We start from the raw sequence: 26574 nt of genomic DNA, 5'->3' as shown, positions 1-26574 counted from the left end.
GTCATTTCATTTCGTGGCATGCTTCCATCTAACGGCAATGCAGATGTGTAATCTTGCATGCAAACGGTCACAAAGGCGTCGAATGATATCCTGTGATACACAGCACAAAACATCTTGCGCCTTTTATTGAATTCGGCAATGGTTCCTGTATCCTACTAGGAACGAGCAAGTTTCCGCTTTACCATGTCCCACACGTCTTCAGTTGACAATATTTGTGGTCAGGGGAGTTGAACAGCTCGAGGAGCACGTTCTGTCGAAAAAGCACATCACATTCCTATCTAGGAATTCGCTGAAACACGGATATATCATCCTATGCAATACAGAGAGCATAATTACTTTGTACTGCAGAAACACCAAATGAAAACTGCGAGATGTAACTGATGAGCCCTCCTTACCATAAGGCATGAGATGGGATCTGTATATTGTGGGCGAATGCGCTCTGGAAAGGGAACTCACCAGGTTTACGGCACTGACGTGTACATCCATCACTTGAATACTGACAGAAACTACTCTCATCATTGAAGGTAACAGAGCGCTATCCCACATCTAGTCGGGTCTTTCACGACACCACAGAGTAGCCATGCTCGGCGTAGCCGTGTTGTCAGTGGTAGCCTGGCCAGACACACACTTGATCTTAATCCTGCTGCAAGCGGACGCTTCCCAGTGGCACCTGACGACACAGCAACGCATGTGCCTCAATTTCACTGAATTTCCTCATTATGAGAGTACTGAAGGGCGACCTGTTATAAATGTTGAAAACCATTCAAAAGCCAAGACCGCACAAAATATTTTTTATTCAAGACAGCTGGTTTTAACAGTCTTAGCTGTCATCTTCAGTCCTCCAACCCTTTTTTTAGTAAAACATGTTCATTTTACGTTGAGCCACATGCACAAGATGTCAGTGGATAAGACTCAGCACATTATAAACATTTGTCATCGCTAAAATATTTATTTATTTAAAAACACACAGAAACTTGTCCATAAGGCTATGTCCATATAAATATTGCTCACAGATACTCGTTACATTATACAATTACGGTACACAATAGCACATCAGTGTACATATGCCGGTCACATACTAAACACTACGAATCCGCTTCAAATGGCGTATGAGGGGAGTTGTACCTGAAAATGCGAATGCGTGCTGAAGACTACTGCTTCCCGAATTTTAATGTGAGAACTCATAACGTTTCTGAAATAAAACAGACGTTATTAAATCTCCATTCTCCAGGTCTAGATATTTGCAACTCTTTGCCGCCAGAGGGCTCAGTATTTAGCGGGTAACATAGTGTTGTTTAAAGTTACTACATCGGTGTTTGAGAAACAGCGTTCTCTAATCAAAATTCGATTTCGAAGAGTTTGTCCAGACTTGGAGCATCCTCTCCTTCAGCATGATATTGCAAGACCACACACGAGCGCAAAACATCTCGAACAATACGACGCCTTCGGTTCATTGTCATCGGTCATCATCCGTCCAGTCCCGACGTGGTCCCATTCGATTTACATCTGTTTCCAGAGCTTGTAGAACACATTATAGAGCTTCACTTTTATAGCAATGGAGAGGTGCAAACAGAGGTGACGTTAGGTTCCCGTCAGCAATGTCAAACATTTTTCACTGACGATTCAATTTGCTGGTCTATCTTTGGAAGAAATTTGTTCGTCATCAGAGTGACTATTTTGAGAAGCAAAACATGTAGAAATGAACAATAAAGATTGAGATTTTCACTCTGCAGCGGAGTGTGCGCTGATATGAAGCTTCCTGGCAGATTAAAACTGTGTGCCGGACCGAGACTCGAACTTGGGACCTTTGCCTTTCGCGGGCAAGTGATCTACCAACTTTTTTTTGTTATCCTTTTTTTATTTTTATTTTTTTGTTAACAGAAATGAGTATACAGTCTCACCATCAGCAGCAACCTCTTTTTTTTTTGTGGAGCACAGGAAAAAGAAAACAAATAGGCTGCAGATAGAGAGCTATGTGTGAAAAGGATAAACATGTGGAAGGAGAAAAAAAACTTAGAAGAGGAGGAGAAAAGAGAAGTGAAATAAAATAGGAATACTTTCCGCGCCATGATCCACTTTGGCGCGCCATCAGAACAAAATGCATTCTATCATTGACCATTGAAGGGGAACGTGGGATCGTCCAGTCTTGGCTGCCACGGTTCGTTCAGATTCCAGCTTCGAGGCGGGTTGGTGAAAATACTCTGTAAATAGTTAGCGAAAGTGGCCCGATAGTGTCGATGTCGGCGAAGGGTGTCGTGATGTACTTGGAGGCGTGTCCAAAAGTCCGCCGGATCGACGATGTCGTCCCGGAAGAGGTAGTTGACAGCCATGCCACTGATCCATGTGATGGCGTGACACTTAGCCGATGGAAAGTAGGTCGTTCGGGATATATCAGCATGGTAGGAGAAACGTGATGTGGTGGTACTCGGAGGTAGAAAGCCACAATATTCTGTACGAGGGTCCAGACAGCTGCTGCTGGCCCACACTCAAAACGATGTAAATCTGTATCTTCGACATTGCACTTGAGCCACAGGGGTGAGTCCACCAGTGCGATGCGATGCAGTTTCTGTCTTGTGGTATACTTTCCGTTGACGAGAAGGTACCACATAGAGGTGGTGTCAGTGGTGTGATATGGTTGGTGGATCGTTTTCCAAACTGTAGGCCATGAAACTTGGCGGTGACGTGTTTCGACGGGGTTGCGGTTGGAGACTTTCGGAGAAGGCGGTAGATGTCGCGGGTGGTCGTCTTCCTGGTCCTGGGGAGCTCGGTGCATATGTAGCTGTACTCCAAAAAGAAACGGCCGATATGTGACATCGGAGGTGGGATGTGTGCCAAAGATGTCGGTGGGAATCTCGAAACAGGTGCGAGCTCGGTGGTCAACATTCCAGTAAAACTAGCATTTTGGCTTTTCCATAACCGGAGCATAGTATTGGTGTAAAGTGCCGTAGTCCTGGCTCGCACATTAACCAGATCGAGGCCACCACCCCGCTTCGGTAAGGTGAGAACTTCATACTGGACTTTGAAGATGTGTCCAGAACAAATGAAATAGCCGAAAGCCGCCTGTAATCTGGCCGCCATTGTCGCAGTGATGGGCAGAATCTGCGCTATATGGGGTATTCGGGCTGCCAGATGGGTATTGACGAAGATGTCTCTCTGGCACATATTCAGCGGGCGTAGTATGTGATTTTATATGTTGGCCCGGATGCGTTGCAGCAGCGCCCGAAAAATGATCGCCGAGGTGCGGCGAATGTCTCGCGTGTACACCAATCCGAGACAACGAAGGGTGTCCACCAGTTGAAATGGAGCTACGCTGTCTGCGGAAAGGCCGCGGCCGATCTTGATGGCGCATGATTTTGCCGCGTTCATAGCGCTCCCGGCCCCTGCACTGTAACGGGTAATCCACTGCATCGCAGCTTGTACGTCGGCCGCTGAACGTAGGACGAGGGCCAAGTCGTCCGCGTAAGCTCGGCAGCGGAACATATGATCCAGGAGTCGAATACCTGTCAAACGTCGCCGTAATCCGCAGATGAGTGGTTCCATCGCAATGGCATAAAGCACCGTTGACAAAGGGCAACCCTGCCGTACTGAGCGTTCAATCCGTATAGGTTCTGTAAGTCTGACGTTGACGAGAAATCTGGACGTTGCTCCACGAAGGAGCCGCATAATCACTTGCGTGAACGTCGGGGGAATTGCCATTCGGTCCATCACTGCGTTGAGGAATGCATGATTGACGCGGTCAAATGCTTGTTTGAAGTCGATGGAGATTAAAGCGCCTGGCAGTCGCGAGTGTGTTGCCACAGCGATCACATCTCGATATTCACAGAAGGCTGTCTGTATATTACGATCGCCGCCTAAGGATATTTGTTCGTGGGAAACAATGTCGCGTAAGACATGTTTGAGTCGCACTGCTAGAAGGCGTGTGAAAATCTTGAAGTCGGAGTTGAGTAACGTGATCGGCCGATAACTGTCGAGTCGTGTTCCTCCTGCGGGTTTCGGGACTGGTACAAGCAAGCCTTCCATGAACATTGGTGGCGGGTTCGCCGCGCCGGACAAAAGTTACCGGTACATGTCCCTCCATCGTGGCATCATCAAATCTTGGAAGGTTCTGTAAAATTCGAGAGGTAAACCATCCGGGCCGGGAGATCGATTCAGAGACCCTTTGGCCACAGCGCCTTGGACGTCGTCGGTGGTCACTTCAGAAGTCAGGAGGGTTGCAGCTGCTGCGTTTAGAGTACCATGTGACTCCTGGGCTACCTCAGCAATGGCCTCTGCACCGGCAGGTACTTTTTGATAGAAAAGTCTATAGTGCGTTGTGAATGCATCCGCAATGGTAGCTTGCGAAGTCAGCCGTCGTCCATCAGGTAAGTCTAAAGTTGTCATTAAAGCCTGTCGGCGTCGACGAACATTTTGAACAATATGATGCATAGAAGGCTCTTCACCGTTAATCCTATCTTGGCTGCGTGCTCGTACAATGGCTCCCTCTAGATGGCATCTGGTCAAGGTTAAAATCTTTGCCTTGATGCGTTGAGCTTCTTTTAGACGATCCGGGGATGGAGGATGATCCATGAGTTCACGTAGAGCGCTGTGGTAGAAATCAGTTGTATGGTGATTGCACCTGGCTTTGGCTCTGCCATAGTGTGTCAATGTGCGTCGGATGGCCGGTTTGGCGCACAGCAACCACCACTGCAGTGTGGTCTCGTAACATATAATGCGTTGAATACAGGTGTGCCACGTGTCGGTGACCTGTTGTCGACATTCAGGGTCCCGCAGTAGCGCGACATTGAGTTTCCAAGGTCCTGCACTGCGCCATATAGATTGTCGACGTAGGTTCATGGTACAGATGTAGATGTCATGGTCCGAAAAGGCAGACGACCAACGTTCCGCGTCGAGGAGAACTGATTTTAGAGCGTTAGAGATGTATATTCTATCAAGTCGGTTTGCGGAGTGGCTCGTGATGTGTGTATACCCCAGGCGGTCGCCGTGTACCACTCGCCAAGTGTCGAGGCGGCGAAGGCGGCGGAAGAGGAAGCGAAGTTCCAGACATGTGGTGAAATGGGGGTATTGGTCTGTGCACTCGAGAACACAGTTGAAATCTCCACCTACGATGAGATTATCGTATCGGCCGAGGAATAAAGGCGTGATATCGTCTGCGTAGAACTGGGTGCGATCCCTCCATTTATCAGTGCCCGATGGGGCGTAGAGATTTATGATTTTGGTTCTTTCAACTATTATGGCCACCCCTCGCGCTGCTGGGAGGTATGCGACATCGGAAACCGCAATCCCTTCTCGGAGGAGGATGGCTGCGCCTGTGTGTTCCATAGCTGCAGGGGCGGCGTACGTCTCATATCCATAACACCCAGTCCAAGTTGCTGTCCTCAGTTCTTGTAACAGGGCGATGTCGATGTCCGCTGCTCTTAGCGTGTCAGGGAGCAGTTGAAGTTTAGCGTGGGAGCCGATATTATTAGTATTGATAGTAGCTATTCGGTACGCCTGATGGGAGATCCGTGCTGCCAACAGGTTCGTAGCTGGTGAAGATTGTTGTAGTGGATGCTGGAAGTCCATACAAGTCGCAGGAGTCGCCGTAGAAACTTCCCCCATTTTAGTGTTGGTCTAACGGAGAAACAGATCTCATTCCCGCATCAGATGGAGGTGGGAAATCCGTGTCATCCGCCCATGAAAAATGTCCGACAGGTTTGACATCGGCGAGAGGTGGCAGCGCTGGCCGAGTCGATTCAGTTGCGTCGGTGACAACAGGCGTGATGTGTTCCATGGCTTCTGGGCGCGGGGCTTGCGCACGATATCTGTTGGACGGTTCACCGTCTTGTGTATGACGCGACTCCCTGGCAGAGGAGAAAGTGTTATCGTGTTCTCCATCAGAGTGATGTGCCATCTCTTCGTCCTGCGGAGGGGGCTCAATGGTCGATTCTGACGTCTTGCGGCGTTTTTTTCGTCGTTTGGGCGACTTATGCTTTCGGCAATGAGTTTTGGTGTCTGAGGAAGGAAGAGATTCACGTCGTTCCGGTCCAAAAGACGCGGGTGCTATGATGCGGTCGTCATTCTCCAGAACACTCTCATTGGTATCCTTGTGATCTTCTAGCGTGGGTGTGTCCGGCTGTTGGTCATGTTCACTAGCGGCATCGCCGGTGTCAAGGTGCTGGGACGCCTCCAGGTGTATCGGACCAGACAGACGCTCATGAACGGCGTCTTGTGAGGGCTGGACGTGCAGTGTCGCCGCATGGGTGACTGGAAGGGTGGTCGTGGTTCTATCGGTGTTCGTATTATCGGGCCTTAGTTGTGTGATGCGGCGTTGCAGGCATTCATTATGGACGTGGCGTTCTTTTCCACAACCGGAACATGTTCGAGGTTGTCCGTCGTAAATGACCACCGCACGGCAGCCGCCGATAGAAACGTACGATGGAACGTGCCGTTTGAGATCGATTCGGACTCGTCTCACACCATTAAGCACCGGATACGTCGTAAACTGTGCCCATGTCTCGGCTACGTGGCTCTGGACTTTTCCGAACGGGCCTACCGCCGCGATGACTTCATCTTCATTCACCTCGAAGGGCAGTTAGAAGACACGGATCGTCCGAAGGCCATGTCCTGCATGGTCGACATCCACAGGCCCGACGTTTCCGTCGGAGTGCCGAAATTTTAGTCCATGTCGCGTCCTTTGAATAATTTCGTTGCAGGCAGCGTCGGAAGTCATCTTAACATAAACGACGCTGCTAATGATCGATAGATGTATGCCGATGAGTTCGTCACGGGGGATCTTCACGTCTCCGCGTAGGAAGCGTTCGACGGCCAGTGCTTTGGGTCGTGCGTATTCATTTGAGAAGGTGAACTTAAGAGTGTACTTCCTGCAAGAGTTGGCCATTAGAGCTTGTTCGACTGAGAAGCGCTGTGACGAGGAAGTAAACAAAACACTCCGCGCGCGCAGCGGCGTGGACGGCCGAGCGCGGTGCGCACTGCTGCCCTGCCGAACGCAGACTGCCCAACTGAGCTACCCAAGCATGACTCACGCCCCGTCCTCACAGCTTTACTTCTGCCAGTACCCACACAGTTTTAATCTGCCAGGAAGTTTCATATCAACGCACACTCCGCTGCAGAGTGAAAATCTCATTCTGGAAACATCCCCCAGGCTGTGGCTAAGCCATGTTCCGCAATATCCTTTCTTTCAGGAGTGCTAGTGCTGAAAGGTTCGCAGAATAGCTTCTGTTAAGTTTGGAAGGTAGGAGACGAGGTACTGGCAGAAGTAAAGCTGTGAGGACGGGGCGTGAGTCGTGCTTGGGTAGCTCAGTTGGTAGAGCACTTGCCCGCGAAAGGCAAAGGTCCCGAATTCGAGTCTCGGTCCGGCACACAGTTTTAATCTGCCAGAAAGTTTCAGCAATAAAGATGTAGACTGTTAATAACGTTTGTTGTATTTCAAAAAGCTTTAATAGATTTCACAAAAAAATTTGGTTGTATTACTTTTCAGCAAGCCCTCGTATCTTTGTGTAACGTTCCAGAGTCAGAGGAAACGGAAGCAGCACATAAGGTCGGTTATAGAAATCGTTTTCAACTTTGATTTACTGGGAGAATTATGGGAAATTTTAGCTCATCTATAAGAAGTGCGTGTAGAACACTTGTGCTACGCATTTTTTATTACTGCTGAAATGTTTGGGATCCCCACCAGGTCGGATTAAAGGAAGACATCGAGGTAATTCAAAGACGTGCTTCTTACCACGCCAGTGTTATGGAAATAATAAGAGGAATCGTATGGGAATTCCTGGAAAGAAGGAGACGCTCTGTTCTTGAAAGACTAGTGAGGAAACTGAATTCACTGTGAGCTGTAATTTTCTTATGGCAGCGAAACATTGTTAATGCTCATGCGGAACCGCTTTACATTGGAAAAAATTACGAGGGCTATCCACAAAGTACATTACGTTTTGGGATTAAAAATAAATAAAGTATTGGAATTTTTTTTTATTATATGCAGATGAAAGCCACACTTAAATACTACTTTTCTACATAGTTGCCATTTAAATTAAGGCACTTATCGTAGCGATGGACGAGCTTGGAAATTCCTTCGTCGTAAAATTCGGCCGCCTGCGCCTTCAACCACGTGGTTACCTCTTCTTTTGGGACAGAAAAGGTGTGATTTTTGTGGATTTCCTGGAAAGAGGCACTACAATAAACTCTCAAAGGTATTGCCAAACTCTGTACAACCTCAGAAGAGCAATACAAAACAAGCGCAGGGGAAAGTTGGACTCAAAGATCTTGCTGATTCACGACAACGCCCGGGCCCAAACGGCAAATGCCACTCGTGAAGTTCTCGATTCTTTCAAGTGGCAGTTGTTTCCTCATCCGCCGTACGGTCCCGACCTGGCGCCGACCGACTTCCACTTATTCCCATCAATGAAGAAGTGGTTGGCTATGCATCGTTTTGATGACGACGCACAGCTTCAAGGAGAGGTAACCATGTGGTTGAAGGCGCAGGCGGCCGAATTTTACGACAAAGGAATTTCCAAGCTCGTCCATCGCTACGATAAGTTCCTTAACTTAAATGGCAATTATGTAGGAAAGTAGTATTGAAGTGTGGCTTTCATCTGTATATAATAAAAAAATTTCCAGTACTTTATTTATTTTTAATTCCAAAACGTAATGTATTTCGTGGATAGCCCTCGTAGTTCCCATTTTGGCCACCAGGTGCAAATCTGGCTATGTGAATGCAATAAAATCGTACAGAAATGTTCCCTTATGCAATGTATTAGAGCGGGACGTGGATAAACGTCAAAGATGTGAGAAAAGCATAATGTTGGCGTTATTATTAAAACCGAAGCTTATACAATTTGTTCAATATGAGTGCTGGAGAGGTCGACGAGATGCTGTTCGGTGCGAGATTTAGATTTGGTTGCCAAAATCTGAACTACTTTTTTTTTTCAGGGTAAATTGATTCCGCACCAACGCATTAGAATACCTGCCACGTTCCACAGCCGTAAGATAATTGAAGCACACACCGTACCTCTATGAGTAGCTGGACTTTAATCTGAACCATCCGATAGCACCCAGACTCTTCCGACAACATTTCCGAAGTTGTTAGACGTTTTCTGAGTAATTTGGTGCATGGGACCTGTGGTCTCCGGTGGCTCGTTAAAGAGTAATGGCTTTTCGTCTGATCTCTCACATCCTTTTATCTCTGTGCCAGTACAGAACTGAAAATATCCGCAATCGTGCAAACGCTGACGGTATGATCGGTATGTCTTGTTTGGAAAACAATTTGTTCCATTCACGTGGGGTTACGTGTTGTTGAGAAGAGCAAAACCCACATTGCTCTCCACCTCTCAGAATTGTATTCTTTAAAGATTCGTTTTTTTCCCCTCGAGCAGAGTTAGTTTTACGTCAACTGTTATACTCCGCAACACGGATAGGTTTACTATCGATGCACCTCGTGAATGTTCCCACTGAATGCAATGGAAGAGGATCACAAAGACCCTGTACTGAAGTGTTCAAACAGCGAAGACAGCCACATTATGTGCTTTTGCGTCTGTAGTGGACTGTTGTATTACTTTGTGTTGTGTGTTACACTAAATGTCTGAGGTCGGGCTTACCCTATTTCAGAGAAATGGAAAATAAGGTTAAGGACATATGGAAACCCCGAGAAGCAAGTCGAAGCGTTTGAAATGTGGTGTTAGAAAACGATATTAAAAATCAAGACATAGAAAAGAGAAGGCGTTAAAAGGAGTATGTGGAAACAGTGAGATACGAGAAAATATGAAAAGATGAGGGGACTAAGGTTCAGGCAGTAAAGTACAAGACAAAGCTGTATTGAACAAAACAATAGAACAAGAGGGGAATTACAATTAGGATCCCAAGACCTACCCCCCCCCCCCTCCCACCGCAAAACAAACAAACAAATAACACATCAATTTATTCATTTAAATTTGCGTATCGCTACTCATATCTTACTTTAGAGCAAAGTTCAACAGCTTTCCTTTGGCCAGCACCTGCGAGACTTACCACTGAAATAAATAGTCAAAAACAACAAACCAATTGATCCACTCGTTAGCAAAAGGTATATAAGAATGCTGATTAATTTTTCATGATTTCTTTCCAGATTTTAAACTTTGTTTTTACGGAATTAAGTTGTAGACGGTTCTGCAGCTATAGTATTGACGATTCTGAAATTAGAGTGTAGACAATTCAGCAAATATTCGTCAAGGTCAAAGAAATGACCCAAGCTTTTAATTCTCGGCATTATAAAAGAGCTGAAAGGACTTAACTTCGAGTTAAATACGCTATACTGCAAAAATTAAGGACAATACAAATACAATATTATAACATAATAACAGTTCCATGGGAATTAAAGAAAGTGGGGGAGAACATTGCCAGAGCTCTCCCACTTGTGCGTGCAGTGTTTCGGGATATTTGTAAATATCCCAACACACCACAGGAAAGCCGTCGACAAGAGATGCTCGTGAGTAAACTGAATAAGAATGAATGTAGTGGGAAAGGGAAACTTTGTATTCCTCATTCACTGTATGCAGTGAATGAGGAGCAGTGGTGGAGCCGGCGAGGAGGAGACCAGTAAAAATGGTATTACAACCTCTGGTCGTTCGGTGCAGCAAGTGCCTGAATCCGAGAGCCATGGAGTAAACGACGCACCAACAATGGCGTAATGAAAATTAAAGAGTGGTAGTTGATTTTTCTAGTATTTCTCTCAGGCCCTACAGTATGCATGTACGGACGTTTGAATGTACCCAAGAGAATGGTATTACCGTAGCAATTGTTAGTTGTGAAAAGTAACAGCGAAAATGTTTGGCAAAATATAGCCCTGTTTGTGAGAAATGTGTGTATTTAGAATGAGATTTTCACTCTGCAGCGGAGTGTGCGGTGATATGAAACTTCCTGGCAGATTAAAATTGTGTGCCTGACCGAGACTCGAACTCGGGACCTTTGCCTTGCGCGCAAGTGCTCTACCAACTGAGCTATCCAAGCACGACTCACGCCCCCTCCTCACAGCTTTACTTCTGCCAGTACCTCGTCTCCTACCTTCCAAACTTTACAGAAGCTCTCCTGCGAACCTTTAATGTGTGTATCTATATAGAGAACTTGTGGAAGCATTCCAGGGATCTTCGCCGCAGATGGGTTGACAGGGAGATGGCACGGAAGGATCTAGATCACCAAACAACTACTCTGGGAAGAGAGGATAAAGGTAATACTACTTTCATCGACGGTGTATTGGGATCGGCAAAATATCGCCCTGTTGTATCGGCCAGGGACGCAACTTCCCGCTAGTGCTGGTATAACACTCACCATAAATCTTACAAAATAAATAACAGCAGGAAAAGGAGGAAAAATACACCCCGTGCGCAGAAAGTACTACGTCACAAGGCATGATATCAGCGTGACTACAACTCCAAATAGGTCTGGCGCCGCAACATGAGTGAACGAACACAGCTGTAAGAAAATAAAAAGACAATATGTCAGTAGGTAAGTAATTACGGTGCATTATGGCGGTTTCCTTCTTTACAACGTAACATGCAGACAATATCTACATGATTTCACACGGGGAAGAATCATCCGCAAACTGGAAGGAGGACGACATGTGACAAATCTAGACCAGGAGTTTGGTTTTACTCACCACATTGTTTCACTTCCATGTGAGTGTTACGAACCACTTGTACTGCTGCCCATAGGAGAGGTGCTGGTCGACCGCAATCAACTACAGCAGCAGCTGACCGCTGCATTATGCAGTAATCAATAAGGGACTATCATCTGTCAGGGGTTGCAATTACAACACTTCTAACAGGACTGCAAGGCATGAGATGTCACGCCTGATAGAGGCACAGCGACTGCATGGAGGCAGTTTCTTTGTGTGATGACTAGTTGTTGTGTTCTATTGACACCGGCACTTCACCGGCACCGTTTGCAATGTTGCCAAGAGTATACGAGAATGCACCAATGCACCAACGAGGAGTGGAGTTGAGAATCACTGCTCAGACAATATGCTCTCATCCGAGAGCGTATTGTCACAACAGTGATTCTCGACATACCCACATTTACGGAACAATAGAGAGAGAGAGAGAGAGAGTGTCTTCAGTCTCCTAACTGGTTTGATGTGAGGATAAACAGTGCACGAATACCTCTCTTGAGCTAACCTCTTCATCTCAGAGTAACACTTGCAGCCTACATCGTCTACAGTTTTTTTTTAGTTTTTCTATACTCTACATCTCCCTCTAGTATCATGGAAGTTATTCTGTGCTGTCTTAACACATGTCCTACATGCTGTCCCTTCTTCTTGCCACAGGTTTCCATATGCTCCTTCCCTCACCGATTCTCCGCACAGCCTCCTCATTTCTTACGTTATTAGTCCACCAGATTTACAACATTCTTCTGTAGCCCCGCATCTAAAATGCTTCGATTCTCTTCTGTTCCGGTTTTCACACACTACATGTTTCACCACCATATAATGCTGTGCATCAAACGTACATTCTAAGAAATTTATTCCTCAAATTAGGACCTATGTTTCATACCAGAAGACTTCTGTTGGCCAGCAATGCATTTTTGCCTGTACTATTCTGCTTTTTATGTCCTCTCTGCTCCGTCCAACATGGGTTATCTTCATCTACTCCGCCATCACCAGTCCTGATGTTAAGTTTCTCGCTCTTATTATTTCTGCTACTGCTCATTACTTCCTTCTTTCTTCGACTTACTCTCAATCCATATTCTTTAATTATTAGACCGTACATTCCATGCAGCAGATCTTATAATTCTTCTTCATTTTCACTGAGGATAAACGGTGCCATCAACGAATCCTATCATCGATTTCCTAGCACTTATAATTTTAATTCCACTCTTGAACCTTTCTTTTATTCCGTCATTGGTTCTTAGATGTGTAAATTGAACAGTAGGGCGGAAGACTATATCCCTATCTAACATCCTTTTTAATCCGAGCACTTAGATCTTGGTCTCCCTCTTTCCATTCTGGTTCTTGTACATATTGCATATTACGCGTCTTTACCTGTAGCTGATCCTTATTTTTCATAAAGTTGAGAACACTGCCAGAAGCTTTTACCACATCCACAAATCCTATGAACGTGTCTTGATTTTTGTTTATTCTTGCTTCCATTGTGAACCGTAACATTATAAGAGCCTCTATGGTACCTTGCTCTTTCCTAAAGCACAACTGATTGCCATTTAACACATCCTTTCGATTCTTTTTTATATTATCCTTGTCAGCAAGAGGGATGCAGGTTCTTATGATCTTCAGAATAGTAACAAGTCTGTTTGCGTGGCCATCCTCCGCAGCAAGCACTAAAATATTTGTTTTGTAAATAAAAACAGCCTTTTCCTGCTGCACTGCAATTCTTTTCTCCCAGACGCGGTTCGCCTTCTTTTTGCTCTAAGGCACCTTCAGTGGAATCTAGAAGAATAGAATTGAGTTTTGATACGTGCCACTTTTAGTGTGTGTGTGTGTGTGTGTGTGTGTGTGTGTGCGTGTGCGGGATTGAGTGGGTGTTGGTCGTTTTCCTTTTCCAAGTATACCTCCTCTTCTTGTGATTCTTGAATAGAGTTTTCACTATTACTAGCTGAAATTTATTGCAGATCTGAGTCTTCCTCCCCTCTCATTCCTAGTATCATGCCCATATTCTACGATTAACTTTTCTTCTACACCTTCCCCTACAACTGCATTCCAGTCCGTCATAACAATTTGATTTTCATCTCCCTCTACGTATTGAATTACCCGTTCAATATCCTTGTATACTTTATCTCTTGATATTCGGCTTGCAACGCCGGAACGTATACCTCAAGTATCGTTGTCGGTTCTGATGAGAGAAACCGTATCACGGAGCTGTCCTAACTATCTATTCATAACGAATCCTACTCCCTTTACACTATTTTCTGTTGCTGTTGATGTTACCCTATATTCATCTGACAAGCAAACGTTTTCTCTTTCCCATTTCAATTCACTGGCCCCACTATATCTAGACTGAGACTTAGCATTTCCCTTTTCAGGTATTATAGCTTCTCTACCACGTTCAGACTTCTGACATTCCAAGCCCCGACTCGCAGAACGCTAACTTTTTCTCATGATCAACTCTCCCTTGGCCGTCTCCTCCCGGAGATCAGAACGGGGGACTAGCTTGGAATCTTTTGCCAATGGAGAGATCATCATGACTCTTTTTTCAGTTACGTGAGCATACTGGCATCCAAATCTTTGAACACAGTACACTTTTCGGCCAACTATACTGTGACACTGTAGTCCTTCCCCAAGTGCGTCTTTTGAGGGGTGCGTGTGCTCCTGTTTTGATTTCTGTGTGTCACACGGGGAACCGCATCGAACACCGTAGGTATAGGAGCTATTGGAGTGAGAGGACATTCAGCGAATGGACTTGGCTGTCAGTTCCGCTGGCTTAAATTCCATCGATCAACTGTGGGATGCAGCGGGGAGACTGTGGGGTATCGGTTGGGGCCTAGTGCACAGGACCAGACCAAACACTGGTGACCAACAGAGTAAGGAACCACCTCAACTGCACATGCAAATTATTTTAAAACAAGGGTACTGTCACGTAGCAGAAACGTCTTATTTAAATGAATGTTAATATAGATTGCGCAATTAAGCGTGAAAGAAATGGGTACTGCACCAGTCACACAGATATAGTAATGGGAAGGCGATCTTCTAGCTATGAATGGAAACAAATGGCCACTATAACAATTTAATTTATTGTATTTAAAAATGGGAATTATCCATCGATATAGAAACGAGCCATTGACAAATGGTCAAAGGACTATAGCTCTGAAGTATAACCATGGCATATGTGGGTGGAGATAAAGAAACACAGTTACGTTAATATCTCATGGACATGGCCAGTGACTGCATATGTTGTTAATTAGGTAATAGGAACGAACACCATAAGCCTGCCAGGATGCGCGTTAAGAGCAACAAGCTCGATACGTCACATTAAAATCGTATAATCGGCTCCTGAAGAGAGTAAATTAACTTCGTGTCTGAACGACGTCGGAGGGTGCGACGATGGCCCAGCTTACCAAACACGAAGGCAGTCGGCGCCAGTAACGGCTGGAGAGCGCGATTTTAGCCCTCTTTTTGTACTTGACGCTTAAATACAGAGGTCCCTGTAGTTGCCGTAAGGCTCATCTATGCAGTCAGTCTCGCCGTAATCTGAAGTCTTAACTCTGCCAAAGCATAAAGTGAAAAGCCTATAGTGAAGTTTTATTTTTGGTCACTCTAGAACTTTGATGTTCGTTTTCGTCAGATGGCGATTTATGGCAAAGATTATGAGAGCCGACCAGTAAAACTCAAGTGAATGTTTCAACCAATCTTTAAATCTCGTAGGTTTTCTCTGTGGTGAATCAATAGGGTTCTTACGCGTGGAGGAAGGTAGAAAATCTCTCCCACACCATGGCGCAGTTTGAAAAGATCCTATCCGTTGCTCTGCACGTAGTGACAGCGATAAGTCACAGGCTGTCCAGAAAATATCAGTATCAGAAAGCTGGATCCTGAAAGTTTAAACCTACCGTTATTTAGAGGCGTCCTAATGAAAATTCGCATGGCCTGTGTAGAACTACACCTGGCTAAAGATCTCTTATCTTACTGAAAGCCTTCTGAAAAGATTTATTTATTTATTTATTTTTAAGATAAAGAGGCTCGTCCATTGTCCCACCTGGAGAGTGAAATGGAGGATCAGAATGGACGCGAATGACGGTCTGTCTCCTGAGACTGCGGCTCTGCCCAGGGCTCAACATTTTTATGATGGAAAATTCCTCTTAGGTTTCCTATCGTGTGAAGGCAGTTTTTAAGCCTTCAACACTTGGAAACCTTCACTGTGGAATGGAAAAGATACAAATAATGAAATGACAAAGACAAAGGCACTGCTAACCCTTATCTGCAATCACAGAGTAGTCAAACTGAATGACTACTTGATCAAGGGAATTTACAAAGCATCCTCTGAAAAATGTTGACCGACAGTTTCAGAGAAAAAAAAAAACTGCCGCATTAGAAGACATACTGCAGCGCAGCCACGTGCAGCATCGACCATCCAGCATTGTCAGCCGCACCGGTGGATGAATGGAACGCCCTGCAGCAGTGACACTAAGCAGCGTGGGAGCACGTTGGAGAGCATCCACTGCCAGCCTTTGTGATCAAACACCCTATCAAGAAGCATGTCCAGCCTTAGGCAATGTGGAACCACCATACATCGCTGTGGTTTCAGTGTAATTATTCTGTTTGAATAAAAGTGTCACTTCTGTTCGTATCATTGCATATTTCTTTAAAATACCTCCCGTACCATACTGTAGCAGTACTGTCTATGTATGGTATAAGTTGCATCGAGCTATATCTGTTGCCAGTGACCCATTAGGCGGAAGTTACTTAAGATTTGCACTCAGGTGTATTTACTAGGTGGTTGCTAGTAGTAACGAAGAAAGCACGACCTCTCACTAATGCCTTTATACCGTTCCTAAAGCCTAACAAATCATCGTCTTTCCGGGCCGATAGTAGTTGGTTGCTGGTAGTAAAGAATACACAACTGTCTCTTACTGGTTCCTTTACAGTTTCCCTCTGTAAGTCAAAACTTGAATTCATGACCCATCAAATGCATGTTGCAAAAGCATTCACAATTTTATTACCCCATTATCTTCGACACAGTGGAGACGGTATTCTTCCGTTCTTCCGAATGTCTGATGGTATGCAGAATTTATAAAAAAATCTGAATACACATTTCATCCACATCCCCCAATTTTTTTACAATATTCATAAATAAATCTGCTATGAGCCTGTTTATGCAGCTACTCACTTGGTGAAACAAGCGAACTATCTTGGCTCACAGCATGTAATGAGACAGGTCAATAGAACTATTATCGAATTGATGTAAGCGTGTACGTTCTTCTCATCATAAGAGATCTGCAAATCTGGTCAAAATTGTAATCAAAATAAAAGTTAGTTCTAGAGTATGAGTGCTAAAGCTTCAGCGCTGTAGCTAATCCTATGTCAATGACACATTTTACAAAGCAATAGTCTTTCAGAAAAATGTGTACCTTATTATTGACGTTAACAGAGAGAGCCACCGTTAGGAAAGACCCACAAAGGAAGTGACGGCAGGCCTTACTTCTCGGTGGGCTTCACATTAGCATTGAACATTCTGAGTTCAATAAAATGATCAAGGCTCAGCAAGGAACTCTTTGGCGAAGTATAGTGAATACTAAAAGTAAAAAAAGTCTTCCTGACAAATTCAAGTTACGTTTCTATCTGTTATACAAAATCAGATTTCTTGCTGTTGACTGAAGAAGTCGGCTCCGTCTTTTACCGTAGCGAAGATTTTGCAGAAACTTTGTGAGTGAAGGAATACATTGTAAAAGATAGTCTTGGCGAGCTCCTAAATTCACAGTAAACCACTTAAGATCTAATAAAATGTGTATAACGTCCGCAGTCAAATGTGCAATAATACCTTAACACAGTTGCTAGCGCGCCAAGTGACGGGAAATGTAATGGAGTTCCTGGCCCAGTCGCAGAGAAAGTTAGAGATGAATGTTGCCATTATCAAAATGGGTGAAACTTGGCTACTTACCAGTAGCAGAATACGAGTAAAGGAAGCCACGTCTTATGAATTAAAACTCAAGAACCACAACCATTAGCACAGTCTTCGTTTTAGCCACGTAACTAATACAACTAAAGGGTTCTGTGAGTGTGGGCCGTACAGACAGGGAGTAGCTTTCTGTCGCTGCTACATTTTCCACTCCATGAATCGTGAATAATAATGTGTCAGTTAATAAACATCAGTTACATATCGAAAATCATGAATCACCCATAAGATTAAGATGAAGTATGCAGCCATAGCTGTTAATTCTAGTGTTGTTTACCAATTTTCTACTTTCGTTAAATTACTCAGCAAGTGCGACTGTAGTACAAAATAAGTTATTTATTACTGTTTTATTTTGAACAGCCTCTCACGAGCCTAGTGAATGTAAATGGAAAACGACTTTCGGCCACTTCCACCAGCCACTGCGCCGAGTGTCAACTTAGTCTGCGTGAATAGTAGTTTGTACCTTACGGGGAAAAACATATGTTCTTGATTTTACGATAGGTTTCACTCCAAACACTGGTCATCATTCTCGCAGTCTAATAGGGAAGAGCATCCTACAGATTCAGTCAAGAAAACATATAAAATGTAACGAATCAGATGGATTACTTGTAGATTCATTTATTAACTAAAAAGATACTAATTCTTCCAAGAATTTTAAATATCAATCCTTAAAGGTAATAGTAATACTCCTGCTCCTTAGAAGACATCTCAGTGTAATAATTCTAGGAAATCCTTGAACAAATGATTAGCGTAATGTCACAAACAGATAGCTCCTACCAATCATAACTCGCAGATTTAGAAACTGATAAATACTTACAAAATTCTCTACATAACACTTCTTAATTTGTCGGTTGCAGCGTCGGTTCTCTTAGTCATCTCCACATTGCACGAAAACTAACGAAACTGACATGAAATGCCCCTGAAAATTATAGCGGAAGCTAAAAATCTTATGATTTTCGGTCATTCTCAAAAAAATAGTAGAAAAACGAAATTTTAACATAAGCCGTATTCTTCAACCAGTACTCAATTATAACGATGTTTCTAGTCTGGATACCTCCGAAAGCTCGTCAGCTGCGATCAAACATTAGAAAACATATAAATTGAACTCAAAAAGCGGGTAGTTCAGTTTTCTTTGTCATTGAATCCCATGATTAGTTCTTGTTAAATAGTTTGATTTCTTAAAATGTCAGTGATAAATTATCTATGTCCTAATGATAGAGTTCCTTTTTCCTGATATATAAAACGGAACAACTTTGTTCTGCATACGTGTGCAAGAGACTGAAACATAAACGAATCAGAATGTAAATACTGAAAATGAAACAATCATTATGTTACAAATATCAACAATTATAAACATTTGGAGTCTGTATGCAGCAGCCTTTGACGCTTTTTTATAAGAGAATTAATCTGCATCATACGATTTTCAGATGTGTCATTTACTGTTTTGCAGACTATGCGTTCATCTATAAGATACACTATTTAAAGTGAAGAAGTAGAAATAGTTGAAACTTTGTTCCGGTAAAGGCAATCGAATTTCTTGATTTTATAGCTTGTGTTCTTCAATACGATGGAGATATAATTAATAGTTACGTATTGACTTAATTTCTATCGCCTTGCTCCGCTTCCCTCTCGAAAACATTTAATCGGTTTTTTAAGGAAAAGGTGTAATGTTGACGAAGTGTCAGTCACGAATGCGTAATTTAAAGAGTAGCTTTATTTTATATAATTCTCATGAGTCTATCACTTCTGATATTCAGACATCATTAGCATGAACGCAGTCAACAGAAAAAAGATGGCCCATCACTGATCGATTGATTGTCTTTTTAGATTTCTAACTTAAATCAGCAAATGCTAAAACGCAGTTTTTGGACAACTTAAAAAATTTCCTGTTTCATTTTAACCTCAACTATCCCCTCTGTCAGGCGCCAATATGTGATTAGAACTTTTAGATTTTGTAAATATTAAGTACATTATTGCTGACATCTTTTGTTGGTCAAGACAAATTCTTACCCACAGTGAGATAAAAGGGTTTTTGGGTGTCAGCTTCCATGAGCTAATTCCACCATACATATAAGAAAGAAGTAAACTACATAGATTCCGTCACTTTTGGAAAAAGCTATTTCAAATAATTAGGCTATTTAAATATGTGGAGACATCTAATTGACAATATATTATATTAATTTTGTATTTCACCATAACTATCTTCTAGGAGTGAAACTGAATGAAATTTAAAACGCTTATTTGAAACCACAAACTGTCGTCATGCCACAGGCACTTAGACGATAAAGTTGTATAATATATTTTTAACTAGTTTCGACGCACTGAGTCGTTATTTTCAAATGTAGTCAAAAACTTCTAAAACTGAATGAATAATTGCAATTACACTTCTTTGAAATATTAGAAAAAATACACTGAAACCAGTAAATTGAAGGAAAGGCAGTAGAAACATGTCACAAGACGGCATGACAATTTTTGGTTGTGAAATTATTGATCAACCAAAATTTCTTATGACGTCTTGTGACCCGTTTCTGCTACCTTTACTTCAGTTTTCTGGTTTTACTGTTTTTTTTGTAATATTTGAAAGAATTGTGGTTGGAATTATTAATACAGTTTTACAGGTTTATGATTACATTTGAAAATGACGACTACGATTTAGTTTTTCGAAATTAGTTACGTGACTTTTAAAAATTTTATTGTTTTAGCGTCTGTGACTTGGAGACCGATTCTAGTGTCAAATAAACATTTTAAATTTTATTAATTGTCATAAATTATCTAAGGGTGCAACAAGAAAACGTGGATGACTTTTGATGTGTATTGTCTATAGAAGATGAAGTTTCAGGTATATATACCTCACATCAGATGTTGTAGCGTTGGGTGCACGATGACATCAGTCCACTTAATTTTAATTTTGATGAAATTATGATAAATTAAGTACTTTTCCTTTGTAGAATTGTTGTGCTCTTGTCCACCAAATTAATCATGACCTTATTAAGGTGATTCGTATGAATGAAAAACCCGGAACGTGAGACGGACACTTGCGAATCATAGAATTATAACGTAAATTGCACTTCGATATAAATTAATATTATCGTAATTCACGTAGGAGACATGTTGTGAGTCACACATACAATATAATGGGCTTCATTTGAAAGTAGGCAGTTGAAATTTCAGACACAATGTATAGAGAACTGTATTTTTAATTTCTCGCTGCATACTGAACACCGATAGTACACACGCTTATTACAGCCAGAAAAGTCAGCTCTCGCAGAACATTGCACACATAGGGGTCATTCCACGAACTACGGTAATGTGAAGATATTAACATCCACCTCTTCCTTTTGGGATTCTACTTTAAGAAAGTCAAAGAAATCAGACCAACTGATAATTTAACAAGTTAAGATAATGGTTTTAATTTGGAAAAGGCATTTAATCCGGCTTTTGGTGTAATTAATTGCAGAGAAGTCGTCAAGATGTTGCTGTTGCCAAATCTACATCGCTAAGGGAATCGAATCGAATGTCTGAACGTTTTCATCACAGATGGCGCGTATGTAGGTGTACCTCTTTGCCGCCGACCAGCATCTGTGACCCGCATTCGCAGTGCCGCCGCGGTGGAGTATATAACGCCACGTTTGGACTGACGATACTCGGCCGAAACAATCAGTTGGAGAATTAGTATTTGCGTGGGTGCAGGCCTGAAATATAATGGACAACGTGTACAAGTTTATTTAGCACGAAAGGACTTAAGTTGGCAGCTCTAATTCCAGCTATGTCTTTTTTACAAAAAAGTGACAGGTTCTTTATTTTTCTAAAGGTTAATTAAACGGTAGACGTTCCGTAAATTGATTTATGCTTAATATAGTTTTTTCTTTAATTTATTCGTTAGTGATGCATCAAAACATACTTCTAACCCAAGGATCTACATCTCTAGAAAAGATAACAAAGTTAAGCAGTAAAAGATGAGTGGTGCACCACTAAAAGTCGTTTATTTGTTGATGAATTTCTTTACATTCATTGGGAGGTGAGATAACTTATTACAGAAATGAACAACAACATCAGCATAGAGTGCAATATGTGTAAATGTTTCGTGTACTTGCTGCAAGTACATGGTATGGCGATAAAACTATATGCTTTGATTTGATACTACACGCATTTTTCCCATTTATGAGCTGAGAAAGTTGCAAAAATATTGTCTGTATACTGTTCATTTCTACATTTTTAAGAAATGTCTTGGTTTTAATCCTTTAGAATCTCAGCTGAAACACGAATAAAATGTAATGAGTTGTTTACCTTCAGGTCAACGTTATAGATGCTCTGTTCTTCCAGGTCAGTGCGAAGTATTCCCGTAATTAAAAAAAAAGGAACAGTATATGAGTGTACCATCGTTTGTAACATAGGAGACAGGAAAGAGTATAGCGTCGAAACTAATTGAGAGATCACATTTACGCACAGTCTGGGTTAATTATTAATTAATTGTACCCACACACTTGAGAATTTCACCCTGGTTTCATGTTAATAATGTACATGCTCCTAATCATTCAAGTGACTACATTTACTGATTCGACACAGTCACTCAATAGTTGGCCATACACGCAAACCAGTAAATGCAACTGAAATTTTAATGGCAAAAATCAATAAAAGGAGCTTTACGGCGATGGGTTTGTTTAGTAACAGAGCTTTCATACCGTGTGTTGGACATCCTGTGGACTCTGTTAGCAGCAGGTCCTCGGCGTCCATTCTGATGTCAGCAGAGATGGTGCAAATAACTCGGACAGGGTCACTTACCTGAAAAGAAAGAAAAACGTACAATATCACAATGACAATTACGTGCCACTTTTCATGGCACTAACACAACATACTATAAATGGTGTACACGTAGCCTATACAAAGCGATAAGCTTCACTCATCACACACCTTTTACACGGATGCTGTTGCTAGTGATGCAAAACTGTGAAATAAATTGAGCGTTGAGAAACTGATCGTTCTTCTAACCATGAACCAGACCATATATTTCACTGGTTGGATACACTATGAACGACTGCAGTAAACAATATGTAGTTGGCTGCAAGTTTCACACAGCTGTATGTAAAATGTAACATAAGAGGAAAGCGTATGATACTTTATACTGACTAAGTGGCCTCTCTACATTTTCATGATTTTTGGTGAAATTTCTGAGCATCGTGAGGTGTAGCACAGATGTCTAGTCAATATATATATATATATATATATATATATATATATATATATATATATATATATATATATATATATATATATACACTCCTGGAAATGGAAAAAAGAACACATTGACATCGGTGTGTCAGGCCCACCATACTTGCTCCGGACACTGCGAAAGGGCTGTACAAGCAATGATCACACGCACGGCACAGCGGACACACCAGGAACCGCGGTGTTGGCCGTCGAATGGCGCTAGCTGCGCAGCATTTGTGCACCGCCGCCGTCAGTGTCAGCCAGTTTGCCGTGGCATACGGAGCTCCATCGCAGTCTTTAACACTGGTAGCATGCCGCGACAGCGTGGACGTGAACCGTATGTGCAGTTGACGGACTTTGAGCGAGGGCGTATAGTGGGCATGCGGGAGGCCGGGTGGACGTACCACCGAATTGCTCAACACGTGGGGTGTGAGGTCTCCACTGTACATCGATGTTGTCGCCAGTGGTCAGCGGAAGGTGCACGTGCCCGTCGACCTGGGACCGGACCACAGCGACGCACGGATGCACGCCAAGACCGTGGGACCCTACACAGTGCCGTAGGGGACCGCACCACCACTTCCCAGCAAATTAGGGACACTGTTGCTCCTGGGGTATCGGCGAGGACCATTCGCAACCGTCTCCATGAAGCTGGGCTACGGTCCCGCACACCGTTAGGCCGTCTTCCGCTCACGCCACAACATCGTGCAGCCCGCCTCCAGTGGTGTCGCGACAGGCGTGAATGGAGGGCCGAATGGAGATGTGTCGTCTTCAGCGATGAGAGTCGCTTCTGCCTTGGTGCCAATGATGGTCGTATGCGTGTTTGGTGCCGTGCAGGTGAGCGCCACAATCAGGACTGCATACGACCGAGGCACACAGGGCCAACACCCGGCATCATGATGTGGGGAGCGATCTCCTACACTGGCCGTACACCACTGGTGATTGTCGAGGGGACACTGAATAGTGCACGGTACATCCAAACCGTCATCGAACCCATCGTTCTACCATTCCTAGACCGGCAAGGGAACTTGCTGTTCCAACAGGACAATGCACGTCCGCATGTATCCCGTGCCACCCAACGTGCTCTAGAAGGTGTAAGTCAACTACCCTGGCCAGCAAGATCTCCGGATCTGTCCCCCATTGAGCATGTTTGGGGCTGGATGAAGCGCCGTCTCACGCGGTCTGCACGTCTAGCACGAACGCAGGTCTAACTGAGGCGCCAGGTGGAAATGGCATGGCAAGCCGTTCCACAGGACTACATCCAGCATCTCTATGATCGTCTCCATGGGAGAATAGCAGCCTGCATTGCTGCGAAAGGTGGATATTCACTGTACTAGTGCCGACATTGTGCATGCTCTGTTGCCTGTGTCTATGTGCCTGTGGTTCTGTCAGTGTGATCATGTGATGCATCTGACCCCAGGAATGTGTCAATAAAGTTTCCCCTTCCTGGAACAATGAATTCACGGTGTTCTTATTTCAATTTCCAGGAGTGTATATATATATAGGGTGTTACAAAAAGGTACGGCCAAACTTACGGGAAACATTCCTCTCACACAAATAAATAAAAGATGCTATGTGGACATGTGTCCGGAAACGCTTCATTTCCGTGAGCTCATTTAAGTTTCGTCAGTATGTTCTGTACTTCCTCGACTCACCGTCATGATTTCATACGGGATACGCTACCTGTGCTGCTGGAACATGTGATTTTACAAGTACGACACAACATGTGGTTCATGCACGATGGAGCTCCTGCACATTTCAGTCGAAGTGTTCGTACGCTTCTCAACAACAGATTCGGTGACCAATTGATTGGTAGAGGCGGACCAATTCCATGGCCTCCACGCTCTCCTGACCTCAACCCTCTTGACTTTCACTTATGGGGGCATTTGAAAGCTCTTGTCTACGCAACCCCGGTACCAAATGTAGAGACTCTTCGTGCTCGTACTGTGGACGGCTGTGATACAATACGCCATTCTCCAGGGCTGCATCAGCGCATCAGGGATTCCATGCGACGGAGGGTGGATGCATGTATCCTCGCTAACGGAGGACATTTTGAACATTTCCTGTAACAAAGTGTTTGAAGTCACGCTGGTACGTTCTGTTGCTGTGTGTTTCCATTCCATGATTATATATATCGCTTTGTTGCAATGTTGGTTTGTGCTTATCTTTTATCTTAATTTCGTTTAACGATCGGACTCCGCCGATCTAGTTGGAGGTGGAAGCAGCGGAGGACTCCCGGGCTACCGGTGCTTGTTGCAATCACAAAAAATCCACCTTCTTCGTTTTTCTCTTCCCTTTATCTCAATAAATAAGAATGTTTGATACGATATTTAACATTATGTCATTCACTCATACAATAGAATACATCACTATCACAGTACGTCGTCCTGCTACATACTCGAAAGTCTGACGCTTTCTTTTAAAAACAAAAAACAAAAAAATTGTACAAAAAATTGAATGACAAAATGTTTTCTTTTGTCAGCGCCTTACCGCGCATTCATAATTAAAGTCTTTGCTATTGCTTCCGTTCGATCGGTGTTTCATTTTTGCTTTATTCTTAAATAAAAGTTAAGTTAGTGGCATCCTGCGGGATCTTTCATCATGTTCCCGCACATCAACTAACTGTAAACGCTACTAGGTCGTAGTTAGAGATTTTGCAAATCACATTATCAGTGTTTTTGACTCGTTATAAGTTTAAATTGTGTGTGCGCCGCGTATTCACCCCACTTGCCGCCAATGTCTGAAATCCCTTTGTGCCTTGATTCTTGCAATTGCCCCTACAGCCTTTACAAACTTCATAAAATTCTTATAAAAAATACTAAATTCTTAAATACGAATTTTGTTGGCTTTCAGACAGCAACCACTGACTTAGGTTACGCAGGAATGGCCTCAGGAAATATTTGTAAGTGTTAAAAATCTTTGCTTCAAATGTGAAAGCGTGATAGATGATATCATGACGAACGATCTTCGTCAGAGACAAAATGTCGGCAGACACATGGCGACAACAGCAGGAATCAGCTCGTGCTCTGTGTGAAAGGTGATAGGCCTTGCAAAATTTAAGTTCGTCATCCGCTTCCGAAAGGCTTTCTCCGCTTAGAGACAAAAAATGGTTCAAAAGGCTCTGAGCACTATGGGACTTAACTACTGAGGTCATCAGTCCCCTACAACTTAGAACCACTTAAACCTAACTAACCTAGGACATCACACACATCCATGCCCGAGGCAGGATTAGAACCTGCGACCGTAGCAGTCGCGCGGTTCCAGACTGTAGCGCCTAGAACCGCCTGGTCACACAGGCTGGCGCTTAGAGACACTGTCTTGAGACTTTCTTATTGAGAGTCACTCCATCAAATTACTGGGGTAGGTAGCACGCGACACACCTGATTAGCAGACTGTGCTAGTTCCGTGCAGTCTCGCCACCCAGGACATTTTGTCTATAACAAATATTTTTCTCCATGACATCGTATGTCACCCCTTGACGTCTGATGCAGACTCGGTGGAACACCCTGTATATACAGAACACCCTGTATATACAGAGTGGTCAGAAACAGTTTGGAAAGCTTGTAACGGTGTTGCAGGCTAGGTTGTGCTAAGAATAATTGTTAAGAAAAAAAATTCAGAATGATTGACCGTTTACGAATTTATTAGAATTAAAGTTAGCCAATGAGGTCGTTGCTGGCGCAAATGCAAGCACTCCGCCAGATACAGATGGTGTCAGTTATTCTCCGGGTTCGATCTTTGCCACTGTCCCATGTCCAACTTTTGTACCGCTCTCTTGTTCGGTTTT

This window comes from Schistocerca serialis, chromosome 4 (assembly GCF_023864345.2).
Source record: "Schistocerca serialis cubense isolate TAMUIC-IGC-003099 chromosome 4, iqSchSeri2.2, whole genome shotgun sequence".
NCBI lineage: Eukaryota > Metazoa > Arthropoda > Insecta > Orthoptera > Acrididae > Schistocerca > Schistocerca serialis.
The sequence above is the reverse complement of the archived record's forward strand: the minus strand, read 5'-3'. Positions refer to the sequence as shown.